The sequence below is a fragment of the Triticum aestivum genome, chromosome 3D (assembly GCF_018294505.1).
Source record: "Triticum aestivum cultivar Chinese Spring chromosome 3D, IWGSC CS RefSeq v2.1, whole genome shotgun sequence".
Taxonomy (NCBI): Eukaryota; Viridiplantae; Streptophyta; class Magnoliopsida; order Poales; family Poaceae; genus Triticum; species Triticum aestivum.
In genome coordinates, this window is record NC_057802.1 from 542757674 (window position 1) to 542784936 (window position 27263).

Sequence of the window (27263 nt, forward strand, 5' to 3'; positions counted from 1 at the left end):
CGGGGCGGCGGGGGCGACGGGGCGGCGGGCGGCGGCGGCGGCGGGGTCGGAGGAGAAGGGCGCGCGAGGACGAAGTGAGTAACGGGCGGGGGGGCACTTGCCGTTAGTCAAGTGCCCTCTTTGCCGTCCGCCAGCCTTTGCCGTCCGCCTTTTTGCCTCTTTGCCGTCTGCTAGTGGACGGCAAAGAGGTGGGCCGTTAACATTTTTTCAAATGAGCGGGGGGTGGGGGCCACCACACTCTTTGCCGTCCGCCAGCGGACGGCAAAGATTCTTTGCCGTCAGCTGGCAGACGGCAAAGATCTGGCAGATGGCAAAGAGCTTCTTTGCCGTCAGCCTTTTCTTTGCCGTCTGCTTATGCCTAGCTGATGGCAAAGAGCTGCTTTGCCGTCAGCTAGCAGACGGCAAAGAGCTGGCAGATGGCAAATTAGCTGATTCCAGTAGTGCCCGGTCAATAACCAACAGCGGGATCTGGATACCCATGTTGGCTCCCACATGTTCCACGATGATCTCATTGGATGAACCACGATGTCGAGGATTCAATCAATCCCGTATACAATTCCCTTTGTCAATCGGTACGTTACTTGCCCGAGATTCGATCGTCGGTATCCCAATACCTTGTTCAATCTCGTTACCGGCAAGTCACTTTACTCGTACCGTAATGCATGATCCCGTGGATAACTCCTTAGTCACACTGAGCTCATTATGATGATGCATTACCGAGTGGGCCCAGAGATACCTCTCCGTCATACGGAGTGACAAATCCCAGTCTCGATCCGTGCCAACTCAACAGACACTTTCGGAGATACCCGTAGTGCACCTTTATAGTCACCCAGTTACGTTGTGACGTTTGGTACACCCAAAGCACTCCTACGGTATCCGGGAGTTGCACGATCTCATGGTCTAAGGAAATGATACTTGACATTGGAAAAGCTCTAGCAAACGAACTACACGATCTTTTGTGCTATGCTTAGGATGGGGTCTTGTCCATCACATCATTCTCCTAATGATGTGATCCCGTTATCAATGACATCCAATGTCCATAGTCAGGAAACCATGACTATCTGTTGATCAACGAGCTAGTCAACTAGAGGCTTACTAGGGACACGTTGTGGTCTATGTATTCACACATGTATTACGATTTTCGGATAATACAATTATAGCATGAACAATAGATAATTATCATGAACAAAGAAATATAATAATAACCATTTTATTATTGCCTCTAGGGCATATTTCCAACAAGGTCATGTCAAATAGTCCTATCTTTTACTTATTGCACTACATGTATGCATACGCTTTGACGTATCATTTAAATAACAATGTACAACATTAGCTCATTATTGCATTCCTTTATCTTTTTTTTCCTGTCTGCTTATTTACGACAAATCGCACCCGTACATTCTGATACGTCCAGTGCGCCAGGGGCTTCAGTGTACCCCATAACATGGCATGAAAAGTCCGAACACTTTCGACAGTGCGGCACCCCGAACTTATAGCATTATATGCATCAGCTCCGAATCATGTCTTGGGTCAATAGTTGGGTTTGCCCGGCTCCCATGTTTTGGTACCTTACGTTCCACTATATCGGCTAAGGTAGCACTGGGAGAACTACTGCGATTGTGTCCCGGTTCTTCCGGACGAGCACCTCAGTAGAGAAAGCCAAAAACTGACTGTCATGATGCGGCGAGAGCTGGTCGCTGTTCGAGAGGTCTCAAATCCTTAAAGATTTTTTCCGCTTCGGGTGAGGAATCGGCCTTGTCCGATTTAGGCGTACATAGCGCCCCAAGTTCGGCCTTCCGAATACTAGGGGCTTCGCCAAAATTTAAAATTGTAGACTTCTATGGCTAAGTGAGAAGTGATAAAGCCTTATAGTCTGATTGCCTGGTTCGTTGTGCTGAACACCTCCTTCGAAGGACCCAAAACTGGGATAAAGAGTGATAAGGTTTATCCCAAACACCCCAGTACTAGTTACACAGGGGCAGAAGCCGACGACTGGCCAACTCTCAAATTTTATAAACGGCCGCACATAAGGTAATATTTTAAATTAACAAGCGCTACATTGCGCACATGAACTCGTTTCTTATTACAAGATCACATGAGTACATTCATTCAAATATTACATCTTTAGCACATTCCTCTGCCACAAGGCGAGCACCCTTTAGGACACTGTCATAATACTTCTCGGGGTGGCGATGCTCCTTGACCTCCGGCGGCCCCTCCTTCACCAGCTTTTCGGCATCCATCTTCGCCCAGTGCACTTTCGCCCGGGCAAAAGCCCTTCGCGTGCCCTCAATGCAGACGGACCGCTTTATGATTTCAAGCCGTGGGCAGGCATTCACAAGTCGCCTTACCAGGCCAAAATAACTGCCAGGCAGGGGCTCGCCAGGCCACATCCGGACTATGAGGCCTTTCATGGCCAGTTCGGCCGCCTTGTGAAGCTCGACCAGTTGCTTCAACTGGTCGCTCAAGGGCATCGGATGTTCGGTCCCAGTATATTGAGACCAGAACAACTTCTCCGTCGAGCTCCCCTCCTCGGCCCGGTAGAACTCCGCGGCATCCGACACACTGCTGGGTAGATCAGCAAACGCTCCTGGAGAGCTCCGAATTCGGGTAAGTAAAAGGAAAGTTTCCTTCACATGCTTGCTTTGCATAATGAATGCCTTACCCGCCGCTATCTTCTTGACCGCCTCAATTTCCTGAAGGGCCTTTTTGGCTTCGGCCTTGGCATTTTGTGCGTTCTCGAGGGCCTTCGCAAGCTCGGACCCTTGCATCTTAGAGTCACGCTCCAAGGACTCATACTTCTTGACAAAGCCCTGGAGCTCTTGCTGCACCTCGCCGACTCAGGCCTCACGCTTCTCGCGCTCGGCGCACTCCGTGGCCGCTTTGCCTTCGGCCTCGGACAACGCCTTCTTCAGGGCTGCCACTTCGGTCGTGGCCCCTAGCAAAATTCGTAACGATCCTATGATCTAACAAACCACCTTCCTTTTTATTTATCAATAAACATACGAGGTATTACTTACCTTTGTTCTCTTCGAGCTGCCTCTTAGTAAGGCCGAGCTCTTCTTTGGACTGCTCAAGGTCCCGCTTCAGTGCAGAGACCTCCGTCGTGTGAGCGGCAGCGGCTAACAGTGAAGCCTGCTTATTCACATAAGACATATTCTGATTAGACTCCTGTGATTATTATTTGATCCTTTGTTCGGCCTTTCTTTGTGAACACCAAACAGAGCATCAGGGGCCACTGTCTATGCTGTAACATTCCCTCATAATTTGATTACTTACCTCAAAGCCTGTTAGGAGGCTGGCACAGGCTTCAGTCAGTCCGCTTTTGGCGGACTGAACCTTCTTGACCACTGCACTCATGATAGTGCGGTGCTCTTCGTCAATGGAAGCGCCGCGAAGCGCTTCCAGCAAATTGTCCGATGCCTCTGGATGGACAGAGGTCATCGGCACAGACGGCTTGCCCCCCTTGGCGAGGGGTCGCCTGATAGAGTCCGGAGCCACTAGAGGTTCCGGCATAGTATTCGGCTGGGGGCTAGACTTGCTGCCCCCGGCATTAGGGCCCATGGGGGTCTTGCCCCTCCTGCGCCCAGCGTCTGGAATGCCGCCTTGGGGAACCTCCGGAACTGTCTCCCCTTGGTTCAGTGCCCTTTGAGACAACACCTCAGCATCGTTTGTAGGGCGGGGGGAGGAGGCGGTCGGGAGTGAATCGCTGTTCATCGCCGATGAGCCCAAAGAATCATCCGAAGAGGATACGTCGATATGGGCTTTGGATGGACTGCATGATCATGTTCGGCATGATAAGAAGCAATAAAATAAAACATACCAAGAACTATTATGGTATCCGGATAATTACAACTTCGCCAGGGGCTTGTCCCTGGGTAACCACTCCTCGTCGCTAAAAGCGGCCGCCGTGGAGTAGTCCGGAAGAAGAGTCCTTCCCTTCTTGGACCCTTCGGCCTCCCCTGACAGGGCGGCCTTCCTTTTCTTCTCTCCCCCGGCTGGGGGGGGGGAGAAATTTCTTCCTCCTCCTCCTCTTTTTTGTGGGAGGAGGGCGCCTCGGTGTTATCGGACGATGAGTCCGATACAACCTTGCGCCGGAGACCTTTCCTGGTCCCCGTGGCCTTCTTCTTGGCCTTCTTCTCCGGCGCCTCATAGGGCGCCGGAACCAGCATCTCCGTTAGGAGAGCCCTTGCTGGATCTTTGGGCAGTGGGGCTGGACAATCAATCCGCTCCGCTGTCTCGACCCAGTCCTGTTAAATGGTGTGGAGGCTTAGATCCCCCACATGATTATACTGGGGAAAGAGACACCTTATGAGATATAAGGAGCTTACCGGATTGGCAGGGCGCTTTCCGCTGAGTCCACGATCCTCGGTAAGGGGAGGAGGTACCTCGGCGGACTTGAACATCACCTTCCAGATGTCTTGATGCATCGTGTCGAAGAGCTCTCGCAGCGTCCGGTGCTTAGTCGGGTCGAACTCCCACAAATTAAATGCCCGTCTTTGACACGGAAGGATCCGGCGGAAGAGCATGACTTGAACCACGTTGACAAGCTTGATTTTCTTGCTTATCATGTTTTTGACGTAGCTCTGGAGTCCGGTCAGCTCCACCGATGAACCCCAGGATAGGCCCTTCTCTTTCCAGGAGGTGAGCCGCATGGGGATGCCGGATCGAAATTCGGGGGCCGCCACCCAGTGGGTGTCGCGCGGCTCGGTGATGTAGAACCACCCTGATTGCCACCCCTTTACGGTGTCCACATAGGAGCCTTCGAGCCAGGTGACGTTGGGCATTTTGCCCACCATGGCGCCTCCGCACTCTGCTTGCTGGCCGACCACCACCTTCGGTTTAACGTTGAAGGTCTTCAGCCACAGGCCGAAGTGGGGCTTGATGCGGAGGAAGGCCTCGCACACGACGATAAACGCCGAGATGTTGAGGATGAAATTAGGGGCCAGATCATGAAAGTCCAGCCCGTAGTAGAACATGAGCCCGCGAACGAATGGGTGGAAGGGAAATCCCAGCCCGCGGATGAAATGGGTAAGGAATACAACCCTTTCGTGGGGTTCGGGGGTGGGGACGATCGGCCCCGCATCTGGGAGCCAGTGCGAGATATCTGCGGCCAGGTATCCGGCTTCCCAGAGCTTCGTATTGTTCTCCTCCATAACGGAGGAGACCATCCACTTGCCTCCTGCTCCGGACATGTTTGGAGTGGTTTTGTAGAGAAAATGCGGACTTGGGCGCTGGAGCTCGAGTGCGCGAGAAAGGATGGGCAGGGAAGAAGAAGGCGTGGGTGAAAAGGAGGAGTCCTTGTCCCTTTATAAGGGCGGAGGAAGCTGTGAGCCTCCCCACCTGCCTGGTAAACTCGCTTATTCCCCAAGCGCCGTGATTGATGGCGCGGTTGGGTTACCCACACCCGTATTGATGAGAATCCCGTGATAACGGGACACGATCTCTGCTTCGACAAGACGTGCCAAGAAACCGCCTCGCAATATGTGCAGTAGCTGGTTGAGAAAAACAGTTCGAATAATGCCCGGGCCATGGCGTGATGTCACGTTACGAAAAGTTGTCAGCAGATTAGATTTGTGGAAATATTATACTCTCTACGGTGGTATGTGGAATTTGTTTTGCAGAGCCGGACACTATCCTTGTGTTCAAAATCTTCTATGGAGTATTCGGAGGAAGAACCCGCCTTGCAATGCCGAAGACAATCTGCGCGCCGGACTCATCGTCATTGTAGCCTGGTTCAGGGGCTACTGAGGGAGTCCTGGATTAGGGGGTCCTCGGACAGCCGGACTATATACTTTGGCCGGACTGTTGGACTATGAAGATACAAGATTGAAGACTTCATCCCGTGTCCGGGCGGGACTCTCCTTTGCGTGGAAGGCAAGCTTGGCAATTCGGATATGTAGATCTCCTCCCTTGTAACCAACTCTGTGTAACCCTAGTCCCCTCCGGCGTCTATATAAACCGGAGGGTTTAGTCCGTAGGACAAGAACAATCATAATCATAGGCTAGCTTCTAGGGTTTAGCCTCTACGATCTCGTGGTAGATCAACTCTTGTAATACTCATATCATCAAGATCAATCAAGCAGGAAGTAGGGTATTACCTCCATCGAGAGGGCCTGAACCTGTGTAAACATTGTGTCCCCCGCCTCCTCTTACCATCCACCTTAGACGCATAGTTCGGGACTCCCTACCCGAGATCTGCCGGTTTTGACACCGACAACAGGGAAGAACCAAGCGGGAAGACAGAACACAAAATATACAAAGAGCACCGCCGGTGAAATCGAACGACATCAGCCAGCCGAGACCAAACCACGACACTGCACCATCGACGCAATCGAAAGGCTCCGCGCATTTGAGACTGCACAACGCCGCGACACCACCTGTGTCATGGGGCGCATTCGAAGGGGCACACGGGGCCGAGAAGACGCCACGGAGCCTGTGTGTCACCGGCGTAGCCGAAGGGCATCGCCTAGCAAACCAAACCACGACACTGCACCGTCGACGCAATCGAAAGGCACCGCACAGCCGAGAAAGTACAACGCCACGACACCACCTGTGTCGGGGGTACATTCAAAAGGCTAGGTGAGACCGAGATGACATCACGGCACCTGTGTGCCACCGGCAAAGACGCAGGCATCACCAAGCAGAGACACACCCAGGAGCACCTGAGCACGAACACCGCCGAAGAAGAGAGACAAGGAACCACCGCCGACCGCAAGGCCGCCGCACCACCGCCGTCATCAGGCACACTCCACCGTCAACCACATGAGCCATTGGTCACCACCCACAGGTCTCCAAGACGACGCCTCCAAGGAGGTAGCGACGTACATGATGCCGTCATCGCCTGATCTAACAATACTAGATCATGAGCGTTTGCCCGGAGACACTGAACTCGAGGGATTTTGGTGGACTGGACTCCTCGGCAACGCCCCAAAAGGGGGAACGACACAAAAAGGCGCCGCGCATCACCGGCACCAACCAGTGGTCTATGCAAGGATTTCACCCGGCGCCAGACACCAAGCCTCGCCTCAAGGTCCAAAGACTGGGTCACCTCCGGCCGCCACAGCAGGCCCCGGGAGGGGAGAGGAGCACCCCCACAGCACCAGGAGAAGTAGGCCACAAGAGCCGTCGCCGTAGAGCCTGGGACCCCCTCCACCTCCATCCCCGCACAAGCTGGCCCGGCCCGAAGCCGGCAGCAGGTACCACCGGCGCAGAACGTAGAGTGGTGAGAGCGAGGCCGTAGAAACACCGACGCCTGCCCAGATCTGGAACGACCCGACGGCGGCAGCACCAGCCAGATCTGCGGCAGATGCCCGCGCCCCGAACAAGCCCAGGCCGAGCCCAACACCACCACCTGCGCCCCACAGGATCTAGCACCGGCACCCCCTCGTGCGCAGCAGCTTGAAAGCGTGCCGAGCCGGACCGCCGTGTGCGCACCAACGCGGATCCACGCGCACAGGGAGCCCCCGCGCGAAAAGGGAGTAGGTCCCACCGCCGCCAACCGCCAGCGGGCTTCGCGCAGCGACGTGTGCCGATGGCGGCGAGGGGGAAGGGGGAGGAGGGGGTGCTTCGGCGGCGGGGGCAGAGGTCCGCCCGAGTTGCCTCCAGGGGAGACGACGCAGGGGCTCCTGTGTTGTCCTCTAAAGGAGTGTTTGAAAGGAGTTTTTCAAAGAAAGACCTCAGTAAAGCTGCTTACATATTGAGCATCAAGATCTATAGAGATAGATCAAGGCGCTTGATGAGTTTTTTCAATGAGTACATACCTTGACAAGATTTTGAAGTAGTTCAAAATGGAATAGTCAAAGAAGAAGTTCTTGCCTGTGTTGCAAGGTGTGAAGTTGAGTAAAGACTCAAAACCTGACCACGGCAGAAAGTAGAAAGAGAATGAAAAGTCATTCCCTATGCATCAGTCATAGGTTCTATAAAGTATGCTATGCTGTGTACCAGACCTATTGTGTACCTCACCATGAGTTTGGAAAGAGGGTACAATAGTGATCCAGGAGTGGATCACTGGACAGCACTCAAAATTATCCTTAGCGGAATAAGGAAATTTTTCTTGGTTATGGAGGTGACAAAGAGTTCGTCGTAAAGAGTTACGTCGATGCAAGCATCGACACCGATCTGGATGACTCTAAGTCTCGATCTAGATACATATTGAAAGTGGGAGCAATTAGCTAGAGTAGCTCCGTGCAGAGTATTGTAGACATAGAAATTTGCAAAATACATATGGATCTGAATGTTGCAGACCCGTAGACTAAAATTTCTCTCACAGGCAAAACATGATCATACCTTATTACTCTTGGGTGTTAATCACATAGCGATGTGAACTAGATTATTGACTCTAGTAAACCTTTTTGAGTGTTGGTCACATGGCGATGTGAACTATGGATGTTAATCACATAAAGATGTGAACTATTGGTGTCAAATCACATGGCGATGTGAACTAGATTATTGACTCTAGTGCAAGTGGGAGACTGAAGGAAATATGCCCTTGAGGCAATAATAAAGTTATTATTTTTTCCTTATTTCATGATAAATGTTTATTATTCATGCTAGTATTGTATTAACCGGAAACTTAGTACATGTGTGAATACATAAACAAACAGAGTGTCACTAGTGTGCCTCTACTTGACTATCTCGTTGAATCAAAGATGGTTAAGTTTCCTAGCCATAGACATGAGTTGTCATTTGATTAACGGGATCACATCATTAGAGAATGATGTGATTGACTTGACCCATTCCGTTAGCTTAGCACTTGATTGTTTAGTTTGTTGTTATTGCTTTCTTCATGACTTATACATGTTCCTATGACTATGAGATTATGCAACTCCCAAATACCGGAGGAACACTTTGTGTGCTATCAAACGTCACAACGTAACTGGGTGATTATAAAGATGCTCTACAGGTGTCTCCGATGGTGTTTGTTGAGTTGGCATAGATCGAGATTAGGATTTGTCACTCCGATTGTCGGGGAGGTATCTCTGGGCCCTCTCGGTAATACACATCACTATAAGCCTTGCAAGCAATGTGACTAATGAGTTAGTTGCTGGATGATGCATTACGAAACGAGTAAAGAGACTTGCCGGTAACGAGATTGAACTAGGTATTGAGATACCGACGATCGAATCTCGGGCAAGTAACATGCCGATGACAAAGGGAACAACGTATGTTGTTATGCGGTTTGACCGATAAAGATCTTCGTAGAATATGTAGGAACCAATATGAGCATCCAGGTTACGCTATTGGTTATTGACCGGAGAGGAGTCTCGGTCATGTGTACATAGTTCTTGAACCCGTAGGGTTCGCACGCTTAACGTTCGGTGACGATCGGTATTATGAGTTTTTGTGTTTTGATGTACCGAAGGTTGTTCGGAGTCCCGGATGAGATCACGGACATGATGAGCAGTCTCGAAATGGTCGAGACATAAAGATTGATATATTGGAATGCTATGTTTGGACATCAGAAGGGTTTCGGGTGAGTTTGGGCATTTACCAGAGTACCGGGAGGTTACCGGAACCCCCCGGGGAGTATATGGGCCTTACTGGGCCTTAGTGGGAGAGAGGAGGAGGCGGCCAAGGTGGGGGCGTGCCCCCCCAAGCCCAATCCGAATTGGGAGGGGGGCCGGCCCCCTTTCCTTTTCCCTCTCTCCTCCTTCCTTCCTCTCCTACTCCAACTAGGGAAGGGGGGAATCCTACTCCCGGTGGGAGTAGGACTCCCCTAGGGCGCGCCATAGAGAGGGCCGGCCCTCCCCTCCTCCACTCCTTTATATACGGGAGAGGGGGGCACCCCATAGACACATAAGTTGATTGTTTAGCCGTGTGCGGTGCCCCACTCCACAGATTTCCACCTTGGTCATATCGTTGTAGTGCTTAGGGGAAGCCCTGCGTCGGTAACTTCATCATCACCGTCATCACGCCGTCGTGCTGATGAAGCCCTCCCTCGACACTCAGCTAGATCTAGAGTTCGTGGTACGTCACCGAGATGAACGTGTGCAGATCATGGAGGTGCCGTACTTTCAGTACTAGGATCGGTCGGATCGTGAGGACGTACGACTACATCAACCGGGTTGTCATAATGCTTCTGCTTTCGGTCTACGAGGGTACGTGGACAACACTCTCCCCTCTCGTTGCTATGCATCACCAAGATGGATCTTGCGTGTGCGTAGGATTTTTTTTGAAATTACTGCGTTCCCCAACATGAGACATATAGCCACGCCGTAGAACAGGTGCTCGGGCGCCATTAATGGATACGTTGGGAGGGAGGTGCGTGGCGGGTAGCGGTCAAAGGGCTCTCCTCCCAATGAGCACGCGCAAGGGTCTGATCGCACGCCTCCCGTACGCAAATAGCTACCCCGCACGGCACCTCCTATCCAATAAAAAAAAGGGGACGCGTGGCCGCACGTAATTGGTAAGTAGAACGGCCACGGTTTCAATAATACTTGTGTTTCCGATTTGTAACATGACAGCACTTGTTCCAAAATGACTTTGTTGATTGTTAATGTGTGCGCCTTCGCAAATCGGACAGAAAAATTACCACAACATGTTGGTGCCATGTCATGACACCATGCCAAGTTTCATGATTTTCAGGCGTGTTTTGGAATTACAGGAATTGAAAAACCAAGTTTCTCAATCTTTCTGGCCGAGCCATGATGCCCAAATGTTTGAATTTCACTCCCATCTCTTGCATGGGACCTAGAAATTCACCCAAGGACACACATGTGATTTTCAAACAACTTTGGTGCACTGGAGCCTGTGCTTGCAGTTCAAATTTGAATTATGCACGTTAAATGCGCAGAAACTCAATTAATGTATAAAATAGGCCAAACGAACCCGGAATAATTCCAAAATTTAGCACGATACTTCTATTTGGTCTAATCTACCTGTGTAAAAAAATTAAGGCAGGAGAAGGCAGTGTACGTATGTCGTTTCGCACACGGAGGTGACACGTTCCGTCTCGGAACCACGAGCCTTCTTGAGGGAAGCTCCGATTTGCAAGAAGCTTACACCAAAGCTTGTCCCAATTTGGCCAAAAAAATTACCGTAACATGTTGGTGCCATGTCATGACACCATGCCAAGTTTCATGATTTTCAGGCGTGTTTTGAATTTACAGGAATTTAAAAACAAAGTTTCTCAATCTTTCCGGCCGAGCCACGACGCCCAGATGTTTGAATTTCACTCCCATCTCTTGCATGGGACCTAGAAATTCACCCAAGGACACACATGTGATTTTTCAAACAACTTTGGTGCACTAGAGCCTGTACTTGTAGTTCAAATTTGAATTATGCACATTAAATGCCCAGAAACTCAATTAATGAATAAAAAGGCCAAACGAACCCGGAATAATTCCAAATTTAGCACGGTACTTCTATTTTGTCTAATACATGTGTAAAAAAATTAAGGCGGGAGAAGGCAGTGTACGTATGTCGTTTCGCACACGGAGGTGACATGGTCCCTCTCGGAACCACGAGCCTTCTTGAGGGAAGCTCCGGTTTGCAAGAAGCTTACAGCAAAGCTTGTCCCAATTCGGCCAAAAAAATACCGCAGCATGTTGGTGCCACGTCATGACACCATGCCAAGTTTCATGATTTTCGGGCGTGTTTTGGATTTACAAGAATTTAAAAACCAAGTTTATCAATCTTTCCGGCAGAGCCACGACGCCCAGATGTTTGAATTTCTCTCCCATCTCTTGCATGGGACCTAGAAATTCACCCAAGGACACACATGTGATTTTTCAAACAACTTTGGTGCACTGGAGCCTGTGCTTGTAGTGCAAATTTGAATTATGCACATTAAATGCCTAGAAACTCAATTAATGCATAAAAAGGCCAAACGAACCCCGAATAATTCCAAAATTTAGCACGGTACTTCTATTCGGTCTAATCTGCCTGTGTAAAAAAATTAAGGCGGGAGAAGGCAGTGTACGTATGTCGTTTCGCACACGGAGGTGACACGTTCCCTCTCGGAACCACGAGCCTTCTTGAGGGAAGCTCCGGTTTGCAAGAAGCTTACACCAAACCTTGTCCCAATTCGGCCAAAAAAATTACCGTGACATGTTGGTGCCATGTCATGACACCATGCCAAGTTTCATGATTTTCAGGCGTGTTTTGGATTTACAGGAATTTCAAAACCAAGTTTCTCAATCTTTCCGGCTGAGCCACGACGCCCAGATGTTTGAATTTCACTCCCATCTCTTGCATGGGACCTAGAAATTCACCCAAGGACACACATGTGATTTTTCGAACAACTTTGGTGCACTAGAGCCTGTGCTTATAGTTCAAATTTGAATTATGCACATTAAATGCCCAGAAACTCAATTAATGCATAAAAAGGCCAAACGAACCCGGAATAATTCCAAAATTTAGCACGGTACTTCTATTCGGTCTAATCTGCCTGTGTAAAAAAATTAAGGCGGGAGAAGGCAGTGTACGTATGTCGTTTCGCACACGGAGGTGACACGTTCCCTCTCGGAACCACGAGCCTTCTTGAGGGAAGCTCCGGTTTGCAAGAAGCTTACACCAAACCTTGCCCAATTCGGCAAAAAAAATTACCGTGACATGTTGGTGCCATGTCATGACACCATGCCAAGTTTCATGATTTTCAGGCGTGTTTTGGATTTACAGGAATTTCAAAACCAAGTTTCTCAATCTTTCCGGCTGAGCCACGACGCCCAGATGTTTGAATTTCACTCCCATCTCTTGCATGGGACCTAGAAATTCACCCAAGGACACACATGTGATTTTTCGAACAACTTTGGTGCACTAGAGCCTGTGCTTATAGTTCAAATTTGAATTATGCACATTAAATGCCCAGAAACTCAATTAATGCATAAAAAAGGCCAAACAAACCCGGAATAATTCCAAAATTTAGCACATTACTTCTATTTGGTCTAATCTGCCTCTGTAAAAAAATTAAGGTGGGAGAAGGCAGTGTACGTATGTCGTTTTGCACACGGAGGTGACACGTTCCCTCTCGGAACCACAAGACTTCTTGAGGGAAGCTCCGGTTTGCAAGAAGCTTACACCAAAGCTAGTCCCAATTCGGCAAAAAAAATACCGCAGCATGTTGGTGCCATGTCATGACACCATGCCAAGTTTCATGATTTTCAGGCGTGTTTTGGATTTACAAGAATTTAAAAACCAAGTTTATCAATCTTTCCGGCAGAGCCACAATGCCCAGATGTTTGAATTTCACTCCCATCTCTTGCATGGGACCTAGAAATTCATGCAAGGACACACATGTGATTTTTCAAACAACTTTGGTGCATTGGAGCATGTGCTTGTAGTTCATATTTGAATTATGCACATTAAATGCCCAGAAACTCAATTAATGCATAAAAATGCTAAACGAACCCGGAATAATTCCAAATTTAAACACGACACTCATGTACTAGTTGCATGTTCACTGTACGTAAATGTTCTAGCAATTCAAACACCATCCTTTCCCTCCGTAACACCATTTTGTCTTTCAAAACATAATGAAAAAATCAGGTATACCACAAACAGTTTACTAGAAAGAATCGTGTGGGATGCGATATAAAATATCTTGGCGCACCATCTTGTCTGACTTACGCAGGAAGCTTTGTCATCTACAGTCCACCGCCCCCGCTTGAACCACGCTTGCGCGCCAGTTTCTCGCGGCACCGAGCGAAATTTTTTGGCCACCGCGGAAATATCTATCTCCCTGCCCCCTCCCTCCTACCAAAAGCCACATTTCCACTGTTCCTCCTTGCTTTCCAAGTTCAAACCTTCACTGCTGCTTACTGGCTGCTCAGCCTCCTCGCCGGCGACCCTTCTTCTTGCAGCGCCGCCTCCTCGTCGGCTACCCTTCTTCTTGCAGCGCCGCCTCCTCGCCGACGAACCTTCTTGTTGCAGTGCCGCCTCCTTGCCGGCGACCCTTCTTCTTGCTGCGCGGCCTCCTCGCCGCCGACCCTTCTTATTGCTGCACGGCCTCGTCGATATGGTCAGGTAATCCACACCCCACCCACACCATCCTCCTCCTTTCCCGTCCCACATGCCCCGACCGACGGAGCGACACCTTCCACCGAAATCACTGCCCCCCTCCTCCAATTAAGCGCCGCCCACAGCCATTTTACACGCAGTATAACATGGAGCCGAGTAGCATGCGGCCGCATGCGCGAACGAGGTCGCTATGGCTGCCATGCGTGTCGACCGCTAGATCTTGGAGGAGCACCTCGTCTACGAGGCCACCGTCGACACCGCCATGCGGTTGTCTACTTTAAAATACAGTTCGTGATGTTTTCTCGAGGCCACCACTAGTGCCTTCTAGGGATTTGTCGTCTGTAATGTTAATATGCAATCTGATGTTCAGTTAACAGTTTGGTCCTCTGAAATGTAATGTTCAGTTAATACTTCGGTCCAACAATTGCTACATTTCCTAGTACTGTTCTCAAGCATTCTTTGTGTTGTTAACTGTCTTATCTTCTAGTACATGTTTCTATTCTACAATGTCGTGCTCGGTTAACTATTTTGGTTCATTTGGCCTGCTACCCATTTAACTGTTTGGTTCAGTTCTGCAATTTGATTTTCATTTGCTGTGGGTACAATTTTGTATTGTTATGCATGTGACACCAATCAAATTTGGCTGTACTCAATACATATTCTACTGATAGTATGGCAACTCTCAGTTAACCTGATCAAGATCTTCCTTATGTGTGTTGCAGGGAAACAATGGGAGACACTGCGGTTTACCATCGAGGTTTGTTCAAGCAGGGTCCTTTGGCTAATAGCACATTATTGTGCAGTTGCATGAATCATTCTAATATTTAGGTTTCTTACAATTTGGTCTTGCACATGTAGGTCCTGCTGTCAGAGGCTTAGACCCACTGTTCGACCCATTTTGCATATGGGGAAATGAGATGTCCAGGAATATTAGTCAAGTCAAGAAACTCAGAAAGATTGTTAGGATGAAGAAACTTGCGACGAATAACAGCAAGATCTTTGTTTGCACAATGAAGAAGACATCAGTCAACTATAGGATGGTACCAACTCTTTTTCCTTGTTTTTACCCCTTGTGCCATTTCATAATTTACAACAGCGATTTATGCATAGCTTTATTTTTAGTACTTTTCAAAGCAGTTCACCGATGATTACCTCTCAAACCACCTGCATGGTTAAGAGGCGAGGAAGGTATTCATTCAACACCCACGGTACAATATTGAAGTCTTGCTGAAGAGGACGAAGGTTGGGCGGGCAATTATCCATAGCCACTGGCCTAAAGTTGCAAGGACATTCAACATCACTGAAGGCTCAATATTTGCCTTCCGCTTATGTAGTTTCCCAGATGAGATACATCTGTCTATTTACCGTGTATGATGCTACTTTCCAAAGGTTTTTGATGCTGCATGTGAAACTTGGTGCTGTTGTGTAATGGCGTAACTGAGTGCCGAAGCTATCTGATGTAATTCGATTATGAAATCCTGGTTGCTTTTATATGGATATGAAATATCTGGCATGTTTTATAAGAAATATCAGTTTGATTAGTACATGGATTATCAATAATATGCTAATTACCCTGCTTATTGGGGTTTTCTATTGCAAACGGTAACTCAGACGACACCGTGGGCAATGAACTCAAACAACCCGCACGGTTTCTAGAAAGTAGGCGTGTTCGATCAACTAACAATCACACACAGCTTCCGGCAGCGAACTGTTTGCGTTAGGCCACCTCGCACAAACGTTTCCACACAAAGAACTGTGTGGGATGTACATACCTACGGAAATGATTTTCTGGGATTCACCGTGTGGGATGTACATACCTACGGAAATGATTTCTGGGATTCACCGTGTGGGATGTACATACCTACGTAAATGATTTCTGGGATTCACCGTGTGGGATGTACATACCTACGGAAATTATTTCTAGGATTCATCGAGTGGGATGTACATACATACAGAAATGATTGGGTTTCGATGCCTCGCCCGATCGCACACGGCCCCAGCCTGGGTCCCAGGAGGGCCTATCCCCGACAATTTCTGGGTCGTGTGGGAAGGAACCCCCTATCGCCCACACTCACTTGGCGACGGTTCCAAATGCCCTCGTGGAAAGGGGTTAAAAACCGTTTGTTTAGGACCGGCGCGTATGAGTGACGATCCTCTCGCCAAGCTCTGGAGTAGGGATGACTTGCCCCTTGGCCGGGAGCCTATGTGCGATTTCCGCGGTCAAGTACCTCGCCTCCTGGAGTCCCTGGATATCCTTCTTCGTCACGGAAGAGGCCACCCACTTGCCTTGAGAACCGGATCTAGACATGGCCAGAGTACATGGTGGCAATGGAGAAAGATTGAGACCTGGGCGCTGGAGCTCAAGGACGGAAAGGCAAAGGAGGAAGAAGGCGTGAGGTGAAAAGATGGGACCTTATCCTCTTATAAAAGGAAGTAAATATCAAGTGCCCCCTCGCAAGCCTTAAAACTCGCCTATTCCCCAGGGGTCGTGCAAACGGCACGGTTGGATTACCCAAACCCGTATTGATGAGAATCCCGTAATAAGGGGACACGACTCTGTTTTGACAAGACGTGTCAAGGAAAACCATGTCTTGAAACGTGAAGCGGGAGGCTGAAAAACGGTTCAAAATAATAACAAAGGCCAGAGCACGATGCCTCACCGGAAAAGCTGTCAGAGGACATTACTTATTTTTGTTTAAGGTATTTTGCCCTCGTGGTTTAGAGTTGTAACTATTGTACAGAGCCGGATATAGTTCTTTTGGTCAACTACTGTGAAGTGTTCGGAGGAGGAACCCGCCTTGCAATGCCGAAGACAATCTACGCGCCGGACACATCGTCATTGAAGCCTGGTTCAGGGGCTACCGAGGGAGTCCTGGATTAGGGGGTCCCCGGGCGTCCGGGCTATGTGACATGGGCTGGACTAGTGGGATATGAAGATACCAGATAGAAGACTTCCCCCAGTGTCGGGATGAGACTCTCCTTGGCGTGGAAGGCAAGCTTGGCGTTTGGATATGAAGATTCCTTTCTCTATAAACCGACTCTGTACAACCCTAGGCCCCTCTGGTGTCTATATAAACCGGAGGGTTTAGTCCGTAGGGGGATCATAATCATAATCATACAGGCTAGACATCTAGGGTTTAGCCATTGCTATCTCGAGGTGGATCAACTCTTGTAACCCATATACTCATGAAAGTCAATCAAGCAGGAAGTAGGGTATTACCTCCATTAAGAGGGCCCAAACCTGGGTAAACATCGTGTCCCCTGCCTCCTGTTACCTTTGATCCTTAGATGCATAGTTCGGGACCCCCTACCCGAGATCTGCCGGTTTTGACACCGACAGCGCCCCCCCTTTCCTTCTCCCTCCCCCCACTTTCCCCTTTCCCCCTCTCCGTTAGAAGGAAGGGGGAGCCGACTAGGACTAGGAGTCCTAGTGGGACCCCCCACTTGGCGTGCCCCCTAGGGCCGGCCGGCCTCCCCCCTCCTCCTTTATATACGGGGGCAGGGGGCACCCCAAAGGCACATCAATTGTTCTCTTAGCCGTGTGCGGTGCCCCCTCCATAGTTTACTCCTTCGGTCATAGCGCCGTAGTGCTTAGGCGAAGCCCTGCGTAGATCACATCACCATCAGCGTCACCACCCCGTCTTGCTAACGGAACTCTCCATCGACCCTCTGCTGGATCAAGAGTTCGAGGGACGTCATCGAGCTGAACGTGCGCTGAACACGGAGGTGCCATACGTTCGGTACTGGGATCGGTTGGATCGTGAAGACGTTTGACTACATCAACCGCGTTAACTTAACCCTTCCGCTTTCGGTCTACAAGGGTACGTGGACACACTCTCCCCATCTCGTTGCTATGCATCTCCTAGATAGATCTTGCGTGATCGTAGGAAATTTTTGAAATTGCATGCTACGTTCCCTTATAGTGGCATTCGAGCCAGGTCTATGTGTAGATGATATGCACAAGTAGAACACAAAGAGTTGTGGGCGATAATAGTCATACTGCTTACCACCAACGTCTTACTTTGATTCAGCGGTATTGTTGGATGAAGCAGACCGGACAAACATTACATGACGACATTCATGAGACCGGTTCTACCGACGTGCTTTGCACACAGGTGGCTGGCGGGTGTCTGTTTCTCCAACTTTAGTTGAATCGAGTTTGACTATGGCCGGTCCTTGTTGAAGGTTAAAACATCACACTTGAAGAAAAATCATTGTGGTTTTGATGCGTAGGTAGGAACAGTTCTTGCTAGAAGCCCGTTGTAGCCACGTAAAACTTGCAACAACAAAGTAGAGGATGTCTAACTTGTTTTTGCAAGGCATATTGTGATGTGATATGGTCAAGACGTGATGAGATATAAATTGTTGTATGAGATGATCATGTTTTGTAAAAGTTATCAGCAACTGGCAGGAGCCTTATGGTTGTCGCTTTATTGTATGAAATGCAATCGCCATGTAATTGCTTTACTTTATCACTAAACGGTAGCGATAGTCGTAGAAGCAATAGTTGGTGAGACAACAACGACGCTACAATGGAGATCAAGGTGTCAAGCCAGTGATGATGGAGATCATGACGGTGCTTTGAAGATGGAGATCAAAGGCACAAGATGATGATGACCATATCATGTCACATATTTTGATTACATGTGATGTTTATCTTTTATGCATCTTATTTTGCTTAGTACGGTGGTAGCATTATAAGATGATCCCTCACTAAATTTCAAGGTACAAGTGTTCTCACTGAGTATCCACCATTGCTACAGTTCGTCGTGCTGAGACACCACGTGATGATCGGGTGTGATAAGCTCTACGTTCACATACAACGGGTGCAAGCCAGTTTTGCACGTGCAGAATACTCGGGTTGAACTTGACGAGCCTAGCATATGCATATATGGCCTCGGAACACTGAGACCGAAAGGTCGAACATGAATCATATAGTAGATATGATCAACATAGAGATGTTCACCATTGAAAACTACTCCATCTCACGTGATGATCGGACATGGTTTAGTTGATATGGATCACGTGATCATTTAGATGACTAGAGGGATGTCTATCTAAGTGAGAGTTCTTAAGTAATACGATTAATTGAACTTTAATTTATCATGAACTTAGTCCTGATAGTTTTTGCATATCTATGTTGTTGTAGATCAATGGCCCGTGCTACCGTTCCCTTGAATTTTAATGCGTTCCTAGAGAAAGCTAAGTTGAAAGATGATGGTAGCAACTACACAGACTGGGTCTGTAACTTGAGGATTATCCTCATTGCTACACAGAAGAATTACGTCCTGGAAGCACCGCTAGGTGCAAGGCCAGCTGCAGGAGAAACTCCGGACATTATGAACATCTGGTAGACTAAAGCTGATGATTACTCGATAGTTCAGTGTGCCATGCTTTATGGCTTAGAATCAGGACAAAGACGTTTTGAATGTCATGGAGCATATGAGATGTTCCAGGAGTTGAAGTTAATATTTCAAGCAAATGCCCGAGTTGAGAGATATGAAGTCTCCAACAAGTTCTATAGCTGCAAGATGGAGGAGAATAGTTCTGTCAGTGAACACATACTCAGAATGTCTGGGTACCATAACCACTTGACTCAGCTAGGAGTTAATCTTCCTGATGATAGTGTCATTGACAGAATTCTTCAATCACTGCCAGCAAGCTATAAAGGCTTCGTGATGAACTATAATATGTAAGGGATGGAAAAGACAATTCCCGAGCTCTTCGCGATGCTAAAGGCTGCGGAGGTAGAAATTGTGACACCCAAAATTTTATTTGGATTTTTCTAAAATTTTATTTGACTTGAGGGAGGTGATTTAAATTTTTCTTCAAAAGAACCCTCCCTTTCAAAATATTTTTTTTATGGCAAGAGTTTTATTTGGATTCACCCAAGACTTGTTTTTGGTCTTGGAGGTTCTTGCTTTTTATTTGGACTCAAACTAAAATACTTTTCACTTGAGAAAAATGTCTTTTGAAGATTTCTTTAAAAATACTCTATAGCTTTTGGAATAATCCTTTACCACTTTCAACAAATCTCTCTTGCCAAGGCCTTAGTGCCAATCCACCCTCATAAACCTTTCCTCATCTTTAGATCATGATTTGCATCAAATCCAGCAAGTTGGACCTCCCCATATGTTTATTTTCCATTTAAATCTTATCAAAACAATTTCTGCCTTCTATTCTAGCCCTTGGAGATTTACAAAGGAGCTACCATTTCTGTTTTGATTTTTGCCCTCAAACCAATTTCCCTTCCTAGTCCTTTGAACCCTCAACCAAGATCCATGAAGATCCACTGGTCTTCAGTTCAATTTCAAACTATTCTTACTGCAAGTTTGGACCTGATTTGCCAAATTTGATGAAATTCATTCAAATTCTTCTCCAAAATTTCTGATTAAAATCAGGCAACCTCTGGGTACATTGAGAGGTCACCTCACCAAGTCCTAGCCCCAGGAAATTTTTTCTTCAGGCCAAATCATTCCGTCGAACACCTGCAGAGCATTGTCAATGTCAAGTTCAGAGATTCAGAAATACAGTTCAGTGATCTACTGTCGTTTTCTTTAGAACCAGTTGTCGATCTCGACAGTGCCGCGTTGGCGCCTTGCTCCCCGTCCCCTCCCCCTTGTCCCTGCACCGCACGAACACCTGGAACCTTGCGGACGTCGGCGACGAGCTGGAGGAGGTGCGCCGCCCCGTGACCGACGCCAGCGGCGGCTTTGCGGCCGCCAGAGAGAGGCGCGGCGCAGACGGCGCCACTCAGCGCCGCCCAAGCCACCGGAGGCCGCCGCGTGGCCACCCACTCCCCAGTGCGCGCTGCCACCCTCGTCGTGAACCGCTGGGCGCGGAGCGCGCTCTCTGCCGCCGTCGTGCCCGTGCGGCCACCCCACCGTGGACCGACGCCATTACGCCAAGACCGACCGGGATTAGCGGGGGAATGGCACCAGTACACCTCACTGATGCTGCCTGACCACTTAAGCTCCCTGCCAAGACACTGCCTCGCCGTAATTGCTCGCCGGAGCAACCCCGTTCACGGCCACCCCCTCGATCCGCCTATAAATAGAGGCCCCGAGCTTCAACTCGAACCCACACCACCTCTGCACTCCACCTAGACCCTGCCTAGCCACTGGAAGAGCCCCGAGGAAGTCTCCTTCCTCAACTCCGGCCGGCGTGACCCGCCACGGGATCCAGCTCGATTCACTCCCGTGCGTGCACCTCTGCCTCTCACCTCTTGCCAGTAGCTTCCCTATGCATCCACTCTCCTGACCCGCCCTTCAATTCGGAGCTTGCAGCACCCACCGGAGTTCTCCACCATCACCCGAGCCGCCGTCCGCCGGAGAAAGTGTCGCCGTCGACGTGGTGCTCTCCGTCGGTCGAGTCCACCACCCACCGATGCGGAAGGACACGCTGAAGCTCTTGGTACACTCCGATCTCCCTGTCTCGCCGTGGTTCGACGCCGGCGACCACCGTAGTCTTCGGGCGCCGGCGAACTTTTTAAACCTGACATGTGGACCCCCCTGTCAGCCTCTATTCTTTTCTCCCTCGAAACGTTTTCTATTGGTGCCTTCGGGCAAATACGTCTTCCCTTTGAGCTGGCGCGTTTCTTTCCGAAGCGTTTTCTGTTTTCTCAGTTAAGCCCCTGGAACTTTTCTGTTTCATTACAGATGAGTCCCTGGACAGAAACCTTTATAACTTTTTAATAAAAGGTGATTTTTGAGTGATTCTTTTTCTGACAGTCTTAAAATTTTGTCTAGTTTTTTATGGGATTTATTTGGAAAATTTTTGGAACAACTTTTATGCACGCGTTGGTTTTCACGTTAGCGCCCGTTTTCGTTATGCCGTAGGTTCCGGAAGAGGTGACGGAGCCGCGAACTTCGCCGAGCTAGACTCCGACTTCTCCGAACCAGGCAAGCATGTTTGAACCTTTCATATGATAGATGCTTTTCATGTTTGCGTGAGAGGTTGTGCGTGGCATACGAGTGTCGGTGAGTACCTCGTTGCTTGTGAGGCAACTACCCGCATGTTCCAAAGTTGCGATGATCTCTGGTGAGAGATGGCCTAGTCATGTGGTGACATGAAGGGCAGCAAGGTGGTACTGTTGTAGCATACCAGCCTTGCGTCATCCGACAAATCTCGACGTTAACGTGGACGGAGTCACGTTATCGTCCCTTTCCCTTCCGTGCTACCACATATTTCTTTGCCAGGATGCGGTTTAGTAAGTTGGTAACCTCTTTCCGTGTACACACCAAACAGAGGGGCCGGGATGATGGTTCCATGGCCCTGGATTAAAGCCAGTCATCCGGTCAGGGGGCATGGGTGTTTCCGGTTGGGACCGAGAGGGGGGCACCCCTTAGAGCGCGCGTATAGAAATTTGATCCCATGCTACGCGAGGTTGTAGCCTCACCGTCTCAAGGTTTTTCTTGAACGTTGCCGAGGGTGATTCCTGGCTTCGGATTGTTGAATGGGTGTGTACTGGTTAGATGTGTTTCTTCCAAAACACCTAAACGGAACTAGCCCTCGTGACTACTGAAATCCGTTGGCTGTGGTTAAAGTACAAACTCTGCAGAGTCAAATCCTTCCGAGTCATCATATCCATGGTCAAGTAACATGATCAGTGTATCCATGTCTATGTTAAACCCTCGCGTTATTTTTCTTTCCAGTAAGCATGCGTGAGTAGTAAACTTGGTTGAACGTTATTCCTGTGAGTGGACTAACCCTGTTGTTTACCTCATGTCTGATTATTCTCTTGATATGATTTAAATTCATGAGCTATTAAGTTATGAATGTAAGCCCTTTATGTGATGTCGCTCAGATGTCGGACTGTGGCATGTTTGTCTTTTACTTTCAATATAAGCCCTTTATGTGATGTCGCTCGGACGTCCGATTGTGGCATGTTGTTGTCTCGTACTTTCAATATAAGCCCTTTATGTGGTGTCGCCCCGACGCCCGACTGCGGCATTATTATTCTTGCAGTTTCCTCTCGAGGAGTCATTCAGACCCTCGTTTGGCACCGGTATTATTATTCTTGCAGTTTCCTCTCGAGGAGTCATTCAGACCCTCGTTTGGCACAGGTATTATTATTCTTGCAGTTTCCTCTCGAGGAGTCATTCAGACCCTCGTTTGGCACCCAGTATTTATTTTGGGATTTCGGGAGGACTACCGCCCGACTTCTCGGTTATTTTTCCATGCATTATTGTCTCTATGCCTGAAAGCACTTGTAAATCTGTTCATATGCTTCATGTTTACGTTTGTTATATCTTATGTCCGAACTGTCTTGCGAGTACTTTCATAGTACTCACCTGGCTTGTTGATTTGGCCAGATGTTGACGAAGGCGATCTCTTGGATGAAGAGTTTGATAGTGAGTCCGACGCCTAGAGGAATCCCAGTCAGTCCTGTGCGATCCTGGATATTGGTCACTTGCATTATATACGCTTCCGCCACCCGCAATAAGTCTCCTCGAGCCTCATTCCGACGCTCGAAGAGCTGTAGTTTTCAGGAGTCATATCGCCCGCTCCGCTGTGATATTTTCCACCACCGTTGTTACCGTGAGTTAGTAGTTATGCCACCCTATCCGCCGTTATGTTTTATCGGCGTGTTTGTAATAATTTGTTGAGCAGTCTCCGCTCAACCTTGTATTATATTCAGTACTCCTGGTATTTTTCTTCTGTGACCAAGATATTGTCCACCAGTGAGAAGGAATTCTTCTTTACTGGTCCATAAAAGGGATTGGTCTCTCAATAAATATTTTATTGAAAAACCGGTCATGACAAGCTTGGTATCAGAGCCAGGCTGACTGTAGGAAGCCACTAGGTGCGATCGCTAATCGGTTATTAGCGTCTTTTGTGCTTTTTCAGCATTTTTGCAAATGTAGCTATTTTCTGTTGGTCATCATAAATTTATGACATGACTACTCATAATTTTTGCCTACTTTTGTAGATGGCTGGCAGCAACTGCGAGACTCGAGTGTTCACTAACGTGCCCGAGGGGTTTGTCAAACTCCTCGTCTCCATCACCAAGCTCGCGATCGGGCCAGCAACTCGTCCGGAGTTCATGCTTTATCAGCACAAGCTCAGCGACGACGTGTCTATGCACCAGGCCGTGGTGCAATTCAAGGGAGGACGTTCTGCATCTCGCCACTTCCGTTTTGTGGGAAGGGCCATGCCTACGGAGAGGCATGCCATGCAGATGGCTGCCCGTGAGGCAATAGCTCACCTTCGGGACATCCTTCCTATGATGAAGACTCGTCGCTACCGCTACCTCCCATGCCATGTGCCATACACTTGTCACTATGCCTTCGCCTACCATCGGGGAGAGCGAGATGAAGCCATCGAGATGGTTGTGGAGTATCTCAAGGCTCTGGAGGAGTCTTTCGACAACCTCGTGGACGATCTTGTGGCTGCCCGCATGGACTTAGTCCGGGGCGGTCCTGCCAGCAGGAAGGAGCTTCTCCACACGGCACTGCCTCTGACATTCGTCTCGTCTTCAGCCTCTTATGCACCGGCCATTTTGGCTACTGCTCGCTGTCTGCCTACCACTGAGGAGTTCGACCGAGTCATCGCCCCTACTCCAGTCAGAGCTGCACCGCCTGCTGCACCCGCACTGCCACCTGTCGCTCCCGCCCCATCCCCGCAGCGCAGTGTTACGCGCCAGGAGCCAGCTAGAGAGGAGGTGGAGGTTGATTCTCCTGCACCGCTGAGTCTTGCCCTCGGCAAGGGAAAGGACATCGTCACCATCTCCAACTGAGAGCGCCGAGTAGCCACGCGTTATGTCTGCTTGTATGATGTGTTTTCTCTGTACGCTAGTTTGTATTAGTGTGTTTGCTTTTCGCGTGTGAGATTTGTGTTAAGCAGTTCTCCTCCGTGCGAAATTGTTTATGTTTTCTCGAAAACCTTGAGGTCTTTTAAATTGTTGCATTGCAAGATATTTTTTCCTTGTGCCACACAGTTCTTCTCATGGGTTTTGCACAATAATACCCCAGACTGGGAAAAATGTCTCGTCCGTGGACTCGCTCCATGCCCAATCAGCCAGAAGAAGTTTATGGGACACAGACTAGCAACAATTTCACTCAGGGTCAGTCCAGTCAACAGGACAGTGAAGCAGCCCTGTCTCAAGTACGCCGTCTCTTCGAGCAAAGCCAGCAACAGCACCAAGAGATGATGAATCACGTCATCAATATGGGAAACCACCGTGAACCCTATCAGCCTCATTCCAAGTTATCTGAGTTACAGAAAACTCGCCCTTCAACGTTTGCTCACACCGATAGGCTGCTAGAAGCCGATGATTGGCTTCGCAACATCGAAAGGAAGCTGATTATTGCTCAGTGCTCAGATCATGAGAAGGTTCTTTATGCACCACACTACCTTACTGGAGCAGCTGCAGCATGGTGGGAAAACTTCCTACACATGCACCCCAGTGAACACAACATCACCTGGGAGGAGTTCAAGGAAGGCTTTCGTGGGGCACACATCCCCAGGAGCATCATAAAAATCAAGAAGAGAGAGTTTGATGACCTGAAGCAGAGAGGCATGTCAGTGACAGAATACAATGGTCAGTTTACCCAGCTATCTCGTTATGCCTACGACGAGCACATCACAGAGAACAAGAAGATGGAAAAATTCCTGGACGGCCTGGCACCAGCACTAAGATGCCAACTGATCGTACACACCTTTCCGGATTTTAAAACTCTGGTTGACAAGGCCATTACCTTGGAGAATGAGCGCCGTAGTCTGGAAGATATCCGTAAGCGAAAGAGGGACAAGACGACTCTTGCTCGCAACAACCGAAGCAAGACTGAGGTTCCAAGGACAGAAGCAAGGAGATCCACGACTACTGATCCAAGGCCCGTCAGACAGTTTCATGCCAGGGACAAAGAGTTCACGTACCGTCCAGGGGTCACATGCTATGCTTGTGGAGAAGAAGGGCACTATGCTAAACAGTGCCCAAAACCAAGGAACTCGGTACCCAAGCCGAACAATGGTGGAAACAATCCAGCCCCCAAGCGCAACAATTTCAACCCCAGCAACAACCACAAGAAGGGTCACCTGAACCATGTGACCAAGGAAGAAGCGCAGAATGCCCCAGACATCGTGCTCGGTACGTTCCCTGTCAACACAGTACCTGCCATGGTTTTGTTTGATTCTGGAGCTTCCCATTCGTTCGTTTCGAAGAGTTTTGTTTTGCAACATGGTTTTCCGATACTTCCCTTGGAAAAATCTATGATCATCAAGTCCCCCGGAAATAAGGAAATCGCTCAGAGTTACTGCCAAGGAGTAATCATTGAGTTCGAAGGACTACAGTTCCTAGCAAATCTCATCGTGTTGGAAAATAAAGGACTGGATGTCATTTTAGGGATGGACTGGTTAACCACCAACAAAGGATTCATTGACTGTTTCAATCGGACCGTGATTCTCACCCACCATCATGGCAAGACAATAAAGGTTACAGCTCAAGAAAGGCCACGGTCACGGCAACCAAAACTGAACAAAGTGGACATTTCGGAACTGAGAAAAGTTCCAGTGGTATGCGAGTTTCCTGACGTATTTCCGGAAGAGCTGCCAGGCATGCCACCAGACCGAGAGATAGAATTCAGCATCGAACTAGCACCTGGCACCGCTCCCATCTATAAGAAACCTTATAGAATGGCACCCTCAGAATTGGTGGAGTTGAAGAAGCAGATAAAGGAATTATTGGACAAAGGGTTTATTCGAGCCAGCTCCTCACCATGGGGTTCGCCAGTGTTGTTCGCCAAGAAAAAGGATGGGACACTGAGACTGTGTATAGACTATCGAGCTCTCAATATGGTCACCATCAAAAACAAATATCCGATGCCACGGATAAATGATTTGTTTGACCAGCTCGCACAAGCCAAGGTGTTCTCAAAAATTGATTTGAGATCGGGATATCATCAATTGAAAGTACGGACAGAAGATATCCCTAAAACAGCATTCACCTCCAGATACGGATTATATGAATTCACAGTGATGCCTTTTGGACTAACGAACGCCCCCGCATATTTCGTCCACCTCATGAACAAAGTGTTCATGAAATTCATGGACAAATTTGTTGTGGTGTTCATTGACGATATTCTGGTTTACTCAAGGACACCGGAAGAGCATGCTGAGCATCTCAGAATTGTTTTGGGAGAATTAAGGAAACATCAGTTGTACGCCAAATTTAGCAAGTGTGAATTTTGGCTAAGGCAAGTTGGTTTCCTAGGCCATATATTGAACCAAGAAGGCGAGGCCGTAGACCCAGAAAAAGTCAAAGCCATACTTGACTGGAAGCCACCCGCCAACGTTACAGATGTGCG